This window comes from Lissotriton helveticus, chromosome 1_2, assembly GCF_964261635.1.
Source record: "Lissotriton helveticus chromosome 1_2, aLisHel1.1, whole genome shotgun sequence".
NCBI classification, from domain to species: Eukaryota; Metazoa; Chordata; class Amphibia; order Caudata; family Salamandridae; genus Lissotriton; species Lissotriton helveticus.
The window spans coordinates 335,415,250-335,424,316 of record NC_136058.1 but is presented as its reverse complement, the minus strand read 5'-3'; the positions used below and the strand labels follow the sequence as shown (position 1 = coordinate 335,424,316).

Here is a 9,067-nt window from a genome sequence, read left to right as displayed (position 1 = left end):
CGCCTTGTCTGTACAGCCTTCGTGACGAAACTTGTGGCTTCCTTCTGGAGCCTCCTTCACCCAGTGTTGCTGTGGGCGTATCTCAGGTGCTTGGGCCGAGCTTGCCCCTTCCAAGATGGCCACCTTTCGGGGTCTCTTTCGGTTATTGTGCCGCGGAGTAGATTTTGGCCAGCTCCCTTGTTCCTCCTTGTCCCGTTCTCTACCTTTGATGTTCCGTGTTTGGATCGCCGCTCCTAGTGCTTATTCTGCCTCTCTGCGCTCTCCTTCTTCGGATCACTGGCGTGCCCCCCAACTCAAGATGGCTGCCTTGGGTCCTTGTAGTGGGGGTTGGTTTCAGTTTTGCGCCTTGTACGCACCTTAGGCTCACGCACTTATCGATCGCCGTTTTGTGGCCTGTCTTGTCTTGCCGGTGCTGCCTTTCCGCTTTGCGCGTTGTTCGTCCTTTGTCCTTCTGCGCGTTGCTTGGAGGATTGTTTTGCAGCGTGTGGTGGTCTATACGTAATCTTCCCCTGCTTACGTCGCCATCTTAGCTGTGCTGTTCACCTCGCCGCTGCTGGCACTTTTTGCCTTCTTGCGGTTCCGCCCTGCCGTCTCTATTGTTCTGCTTCGTCTCTTCTTGTGCCCCAAATGTTCCCACGGCCGCCGCTACCTTTTTTGTAGGATTCCGGGCTGTTTCGCTGTTGAACTCGCCGTTGTTTGTTACGGGGTTGCGGAGCTCTTGGACTTAGGCGTCTGCCTGCGTTGCCATCCAAGCCACGCATCTAGCCTCTGCTCTAAAAAGTTTAATTGCAACACTTCACTCCGTCTTTTGCATGTGAACTTTTATCAGGAAAAGTGCCACTTAAGAGCACAGTGCTGATAGGCTGTTTAGCCTAATCTAAGAGACTCTGATCCAATCAGAGCAGTCGACATGAACGCTGTCCAAATTGTACCAGTCTCCCCACTGGTCGCTCTTCCATGCAGAAGGTTGTTAAAGCTATCCACTCTCCCCATGACTCCTACATTCTGGGAGTTCACCCTTTGCTACTGTAGCGTTCCCCGTTTGGCTTTGAATTACATGCTCATGCTAACACTCCAAACTTTTCAGTATCACTCTCTACTGATACCCTGGGATTTGTAACTCTGTACTGTCACCCCTATCATAAACTATCACTGGCGGGCCAGTGGCGCAATGGATAACGCGTCTGCCTACGGAGCAGAAGATTCCAGGTTCGAGTCCTGGCTGGCTCGATAATGGAAATAACTTTTTTCAACCTATAATCAAAACATTACAATGATCTATAAACATTATAAGAAAAATAAACTGATCTGTAAACTTCGTTACGCAAACAGCTAGGCATTTGAATTAAATTACATACTAGGAATTTACCGCCAATATTTTTTATTTAAAGGTGGGCCATTCAGAGTCTCTCGAGAGGTCTGTTTTTAACTGTAAAACAGATAACTGTCGATTTGCCAAAGGGCCCACTATTTTCATGGAACAACAAATGCTAGTGAATTTTTGAAAAAGCACCTTTACTAGCGTGGTCTCGAAGGCACGGACATAATGGCTGTCACGGATGCAGTTGCTAGTGACTTATTCCATTGAAACTGGGCAAAAGAACATGGCATCTGAGATACTGGTGCATGGCCACGGTTCTGAAAAATATTTCGGGGGGGGCTAATTCTTCCACCTTAGACAGAGTGGGTGTAAGAAGGGGTAGGCACACAACAAAAGCCTCATTTGCAAGTAAATGGTCTTTTAAAGACCTGTTAAGTACTCAGGTGCGGCTGCAATAGGATGCTCGGCCAGTCCGCGAAGCTGTCTCTGCCCGGGCTGACAGACACGAGGAGGGGGAGGGGAGGGAGGGAGGGGTGGGGAGGGGAGGGAGGGAGGGGTGGGGAGGGGAGGGAGGGGGGGCTGAAGCCGCGCGAGCCCAATGGGTGTTCAAGCATCATAAAACCGACCACACACTGGGACTGATGTCATTGTATGTTCCGCAAATTGCGTGACAAATGGAGCTTGATGAGCCTGTCAGGATGGCCGAGCGGTCTAAGGCGCTGCGTTCAGGTCGCAGTCTCCTCTGGAGGCGTGGGTTCGAATCCCACTTCTGACAATATTTTGTTAATGGATTAAAATCGTTTTACGTATAGTCAGTTTCTTCTACAAGTACCCCCCCCCTACAAACGATGTCACTATTACATAAGCCTAACAAACTTTCAGAAATTATCGCTACGGTCTGGGCTCCTTTTCTTCTTAAGTGCCTGCAGGTGGGTCTTTTTGAGGCAGCAAATCACAGAATCAGAGAATCCCCAACAAATCCAGCAAAATCTTCAAGGGCCTGAGACAAAGGCCACATCAAGAGCGTAGCTATCGATGGTGCAGCAGGTTCAGTAGCACCAGGGCGCTCTGGGTTCCAATTGCCACTGTTCCTTCATTCCATATTCTGGGAGTGGAGGCGCCTTCTCCCGGCTTGAATTAGGCCCAGTCCCACCTTTTGGCATGGACCAGCTGGGCCCAGGCCCAGGGCGCTGATCTTCAGAGGGGCGAAAGGAACTGTCTGTATAAAGGTTACACAAAAAGCAACACCTCTCTAACTTGGCTCCAATGATTTCGTTTAAAGCACTTCTAATCCTTGTTAAATGTGCACTGCCACTGCTTTTTAGCACCTTGGTATCAGGCTATCAGCCCCTACCTTGCCAACCCATCTACATTTAACCTCTTGCCGACACACATCAACACCCACTCTCCAAACCAACACACAACTTGGAACATTCCTGACGGAGCCAAGTGGTGGGTGATTTCCAGGGCCAGACTGGGAACCGAAACTGGCCCTGGCAAACTGTTTGGCCAGCCCCCATGAAGGTTAGGGGGGAAACGGCTGAGCTGTTTACTAGGGGGGGTTTCTGCCGAGTTTGTTACAGGGTGCTGATATTCCCGGCCAAATATCGGCCAAACTTGGTGAGTTTGGGGGTGAAGATGGAGAGGATGAGTCTTCGGAGGCAAGTTGCTGCTTTGATGTAACCAACAAGGGACTGCAGAGAGAAAAGAGGCTACTGCGTCATTTTATTCACCGGAAGTCACGAGGGTGGCAAATTTATTTCCGCCCAGGGCGCTACTGGATCAAGGGCTGGCTCTGATTATTACACCCTTGTAACAGACCTGCTCTTATTGGGAAAGGCCCCCCCCTAAATACATAGCACTCGAATGTCAGGGGGATGTATGACGTTATAATGCATACTTTTACAACGCATACCTTTACAACGCATTTTTCACAATGCAACAACCATTAAAACGCATTTAATTACAACGCATGCCATTACAACGAATTTTTAAAAACTACTTTTACAACGCATTCCATTACAGCGCATACTACCTTTACAACGCATACCATTACAACGCATAACATTACATTGCATGTATGGTAAGTATTGGATAGTGTAGGGGTAAAAATTACTATTTGACCTCCAGGGGGGTGCAACAGTAGGGTAAGTGTTGGATAGTGTAGGGGTGAAAATTACTATTCTAACTCTAGGGGGTGCAAGAGTAGAGCAAGTGATGGATAGTGTAAGGGTACTATGTGCTGTAATGTTATGCGTTGTAATGGTATGCGTTGTAATGGCATGTGTTGTAGTGGTATGCGTTGTAGTGTCATGCGTTGTAATGGATGCGTTGTAATGGCATGCGATGTAATGGATGTTGCGTTGTAAAAGTTTCATTGTAATGGTAGTGTGTTGGAAAAGTTGCATTGTAAAGGTTGTTTCCCATGTCAGGGAGACCATGGCACAGCCTTGACACAGAGCAGACTACAAATAATCCTCACAGCCGGATGTTGCCACATATGGTGCTCCCCGCTGTTCAATTTTATTGTGTCACTGGTCACAGAGATTTTGAAAAATACAACTGTCAGACTGTTGGACAGGCCACCTGAAGAGCCGCTCTCCCCCGGCCCAACCAGGCCCGAACCAGCCACGCAAGTACCACACACCACCATTGCCCGTCCACCGTCTCCGCAGGGACCCCTACACTCGAACCTGTTGACCGCGTAGGCCGACCCACTACCGGCCTGCGCGCCCATCCTGGGCGCCATCTTGGACACTCCACCACGAGGCCGCCTGGCCCCCGATCGACCTCAACCCTGGGCCTGGCCAGGCCTCAGACATTCCGGCACCAACACCCACCCAGGAGGTGAGCGGGCTACTTGGTCAGTCAATGGGAGCAGGAGGTGTCGATGGCTCTCCCCCGCCAAGTGCCGCTCGCCCATCGCCTCCCCGGGCGCTGGCTCCACCCCCTGCTGGGTGTCTGAACCCCCTCATCCCGGACCTCCCGACCTCCAAGTGCGAGGGTCCGGACATCAAAGCACACCAGCCCTATAACTGGGACAGCTCCAGAGCAGGACGGGAGTTGTATCTTGGAGTCGAGAGACGCAAAGAAGAACTCATCCTTGACGGACTACTGGCGCTGCCGTAGCTCTGTCTTGTGCACCCTCGTCTTGCCTGCTGGCGCTGCCGCGGCTTTGGGAACCACCCTATCCTTCACCATCGTCGGGACCTGCTGGCGTGGCCGCGGACCGTTTGTAACCACCACCTTCATCGGGATCTGCTGGCCCTGCCGCGGACCGTCGTCTTCCTTCATCCATCTCGGGACCTGCTGGCTCCGCCGCGGCCCGTTCATCTACACCACCGAGCTCGAGGATTGAGAGCTATTTTCCATCTTTTTGGTAACAAGACTGTCCCGCTACCCTTTTCCCAAACAGAGACCAGAATAGAGGGGACCCCTGAGTCCAGACCTCCTTGTACCATTCTACCGTACTTGAAGAATTGTCTATAAAGTATCGTTGAACTTTATCATTGTGTGGTGTCCGTCTGTGGGGGGGAAGTTACTTGTCTGTACGATTCACTGGAGACGGCTCTCCCCGGAGGCCTCTCCCCGTATCCTCGGCCGACCCTCCCGGTCCGTCTAACATTGGTGGCCAGCGACGGGATCCGAATCACCGCATAAACCGTACAGAGAGTAGCTCACCCCACGGCGAATCACGATGTCAACTAAAGACAGCGGATCAACGGAGAAATTCCAGATGGAGAAATTGGGCGAGTACAGCCATCGTGAACTTAAACAGTTCTGTATCGAATTAGGTATCGCTACCACCGGACTAAATACCAAAGATGACTTTAAGCAGGCCCTGGAATCTTGGGCAGAAACCGGGGCTGCCGGAACCCCCGATCAAGACATCGCAGCACAAACCCCCATGGCCCCTGAAGAACGAAGGACGGGTCTCTCGCCAGACGAGATCCAGGAACGAGAAAGAACCCGACTACACGAGCTGGAAATGGCCCGGCTCAAAATGGACGTTGAACTGAAGTTGGCCGAACAGAAAATCAACTTGGAGCACCTGCGTCTCCGAGAAGAAAGAGAGGAGAAACAGAGACAAAGGGAGCTCGAGGAAAAGAAACTGGCATATGAACATGAGCGGAAATTAGCTGAAATCGACCTACGCAAACAGAATAAAGAAACAGGGGTGCCCGAGCAACCCCACACTCCAGGGGCAACAGAGAAGAAGGTACACATCCCCAAGGATGTCGTTCGAGAATACTTCCGAGAGGACGACATCCAGCAATGGTTTAAGGCCTATGAAATCGCTATGACTGCACACCGGATCGATAGAAGCGATTGGGGGGCCGGTCTGTGGGGGAGATTCCTCAATGAGGGCCGCGACGCCCTGCTGCAACTCCCGGACCAGCAGATGACCTCCTATGACCATATGAAAGCTGCACTCCTTACCCGCTATGGCCTCACACCCGAGATGTACCGTCAGAGGTTCCGAGACTGCACCCGCATCCCAGGTACAACTTGGGTGGACTATGTCAATTACTTTAGCCGAGCGTTCGAGGGCTGGATCAAAGGAAGCAAGGTCACAACCTACGAACAACTGTTCAATCTTATGGTATGGGAGCATCTGTCGAACAACTGCTTCATTGAACTTCGCCAGCACCTCCTCGACAGCAAGTTAACGGATCCCCGGCAGCTCGCAGCCGAAGCAGACCGGTGGGAGATCACCAGAGTGAGTCGAAATGGGTCCTCCGAACAGAACCGGAACAACAATGGCCAGCACCGTCCCCGAGGAGGTGGAGGCCAAGGACGCGGAAGAAGCAACGCTCCGGTCACCCCCACTACCAGCCTCACCCCCCCGGCCAACCGGGGCAGCACCCCAGCGCGACCGGGACATCGAGCCAATGTTACCTGCCATCGATGTCAACGAGTCGGACACTATGCAAACGACCCAAACTGCCCCCAGTACCAGAGCCCAAGACCCCGCCAAGTAGCCGCTGCTGCTCTGGGGGAGGAACAGATCTCAGAGGAACAAGAAGAATATGAACAGGAACACCAAGAGTGGGAGCCAGCCGCCATGGCTCTCGCCTGCCTAGGGGGGAGAGACATGGTCCCGCGGGTCCCCCTACCCGCTAATACCCAGAAGTACAGCCAATGGGTGGGCATCAATGGACGCCGGGCGGAAGCCCTTCGTGACACTGGGGCCAGTGTAACAGCCGTCCGCTGTCACCTGGTGACCCCCGACCAATACTTACCAAACATTCTCTGCCCTGTACGTTCAGCCGATAACTCAGAAAGTCTGTGTCGGATGGCCTGCGTCCCCTTCGAATGGGGAGGGGTCTCCGGCATGTTGAAGGTGACGGTCCGAGATGATGCCCCCGTAGACTGCCTCCTGGGTAATGACCTGGAAAGCTCTCCATGGGCAGCAGTCGAACGGAAAGAGCACCTGGGGATGCTGGGCGTCCCGGACTGGGCGTGCGTCACCACCCGGTCCATGACCGCCCGTGCCAACACCCGCCCAGAGGAACTCGAATGGCCGGCGCCACCGCCTCCGGTCGCCCCCGCCGAGACCACCGACCGTGATGTCCCCCCCGAACCAGCTCAACCTCCAGACCTCGCTAACCTCGACCAGTGGCCTCAAGAGGGGGGGCCCACGCAAGAACAATTTCGCCAAGAACAAAAGACCTGTCCCTCCCTCGAGGGACTCCGCCAGCAAGCGCTAGCCCAAAGCGCAGGGGATACCTCCGGGACTCACTGGGTCTACTGGGACAATGATCTGCTGTACAGTGAGCAAAGAATCGCGGAGCTGGGGGCCAGCCGAGTCCTAGTGGTACCCCTCCGTTTTAGAGACTTCCTGCTAAACCTGGCCCACGATGTCCCCCTGGCAGGACACTTGGGTCAAGACAAAACCTATAGCCGCCTGGTGACCCACTTCTTCTGGCCCAAAATGAGGGACAATGTACACCAGCATTGCCGATCTTGCCCCACGTGCCAAGCCAGTGGGAAGAGCGGCCGCAAACTGAAAGCCCCCCTGCAACCGTTTCCCGTGGTCACCACCCCGTTCGAGAGGGTCGGAATCGATATCGTAGGGCCCCTGGACCCGCGCACAAAACAAGGCCATCGATTCATCCTGGTGCTAGTGGACCACGCCACCCGCTACCCGGAGGCTGTTCCCCTGCGGACGGTGACAGCCCCGGTAGTCGGCCGGGCTCTGATGGGGATCTTCTCCCGGGTGGGCTTCCCCCGGGAGGTCGTCAGTGACAGAGGCACGAACTTTATTTCGAAATATATGAGATCTCTCTGGCAACAGTGCGGGGTTACCTACCGGTTCACGACCCCCTATCACCCTCAAGGAAACGGACTCGTTGAGCGGTTCAACCGCACGCTCAAAGGGATGATCGGGGGGTTGGAAGAGCCCCTCCGTCGCCAGTGGGATGTACTGTTGCCGTGCCTTCTCTTCGCATATCGAGAGGTTCCCCAGAAGTCCCTGGGCTTCAGCCCATTTGAACTGCTATATGGACACCCCGTGCGCGGGCCGCTCAGCCTAGTTAAGGAAGGCTGGGAAATGCCCCCTCTAAAGAACCCACCAGATGTTTTCCGCTACCTCCTAACACTCCGCAACCAGACCCGGCGATTCCGAGAACTAGCAAAAGCCAACCTAGAGGCCAGTCAGGAGGACATGAAAAGGTGGTATGACCGGAATGCCTCCTCCATCGAATTTGAACCTGGGCAACAGGTATGGGTGATGTCCCCCACCGAACCCTGCGCCCTACAAGACAAGTGGACAGGGCCCTTCAAAGTGGTCGAGCGCAAGGGTCCGGCTACCTATCTCATCGACTTGGAATCTTCCCGGAACCCCCTCCGGGTCCTCCACGCTAACAGACTGAAACCGCACTTTGTACGGACAGAACTCAGCCTCCTGATGGCCACAGACAATGGGGCTGAAGAGGACTCCGAGCCCCTCCCGGACCTCCTACGAACGCGGGAGGAAGACGGTTCCATAGATGGGGTCCGACTCTCAGAGGCCCTCACCCGAGAGCAACACCAGGAGTGCCAAGTTCTCCTGTCACAATTCGCCAGCCTGTTCTCCCTCACCCCAGGTGTCACTTCCTGGTGTACGCACGATGTGGACACGGGGGACAGCCCCCCTATCCGCCACCGGGCCTACCGCGTGCCAGATCGGGTACGGGCCTGCATCCAGGAGGAAGTAGCCAAAATGCTCACGCTCGGGGTCATCGAGCCCTCAGACAGCCCCTGGGCCAGCCCTGTAGTCCTGGTCCCCAAAGCAGCTGCCCCCGGCACCACACCAGAACTCCGGTTCTGCGTCGACTACCGGGGCTTGAATGCGGTCACCAGGGCAGACGCACATCCCATCCCCCGGGCAGATGAACTAATCGACCGCATGGGAGCTGCCCGCTACCTCAGTATCTTCGACCTGACGGCGGGCTACTGGCAAATCGGCCTCACACCCCGGGCACAAGAACGTTCTGCTTTTTCCACTCCCGATGGCCATTACCATTTCACAGTCATGCCCTTCGGCATGAAGAATGCCCCGGCAACGTTCCAACGGCTCGTCAATCAGGTCCTGGCGGGGCTCGAAGGATTCAGCGCCGCCTACCTAGACGACATCGCTGTATACAGCAACCAGTGGTCCGAGCACCTCCACCACCTCCGGGCAGTACTGCACGCCCTTCAGCAAGCTGGCCTCACGATCAAGGCCAGCAAATGTCAAATTGGGCAAGGGTCTGTAACCTACCT

The 9,067-nt window shown here is 54.5% G+C and overlaps 2 non-coding genes across 2 annotated transcripts; both read left to right on the top strand.

Annotated features, from left to right (window-relative positions):
* The first annotated feature begins 1,157 nt into the window (after positions 1–1,157).
* Positions 1,158–1,230, top strand: TRNAR-ACG (transfer RNA arginine (anticodon ACG)). Its single transcript has one exon. It is a non-coding gene; the product is annotated as a tRNA-Arg (tRNA).
* Positions 1,231–2,013: 783 nt separating this feature from the next.
* On the top strand, positions 2,014–2,096 carry TRNAL-CAG (transfer RNA leucine (anticodon CAG)). Its single transcript has one exon. It is a non-coding gene; the product is annotated as a tRNA-Leu (tRNA).
* The last annotated feature ends 6,971 nt before the right edge of the window (positions 2,097–9,067 follow it).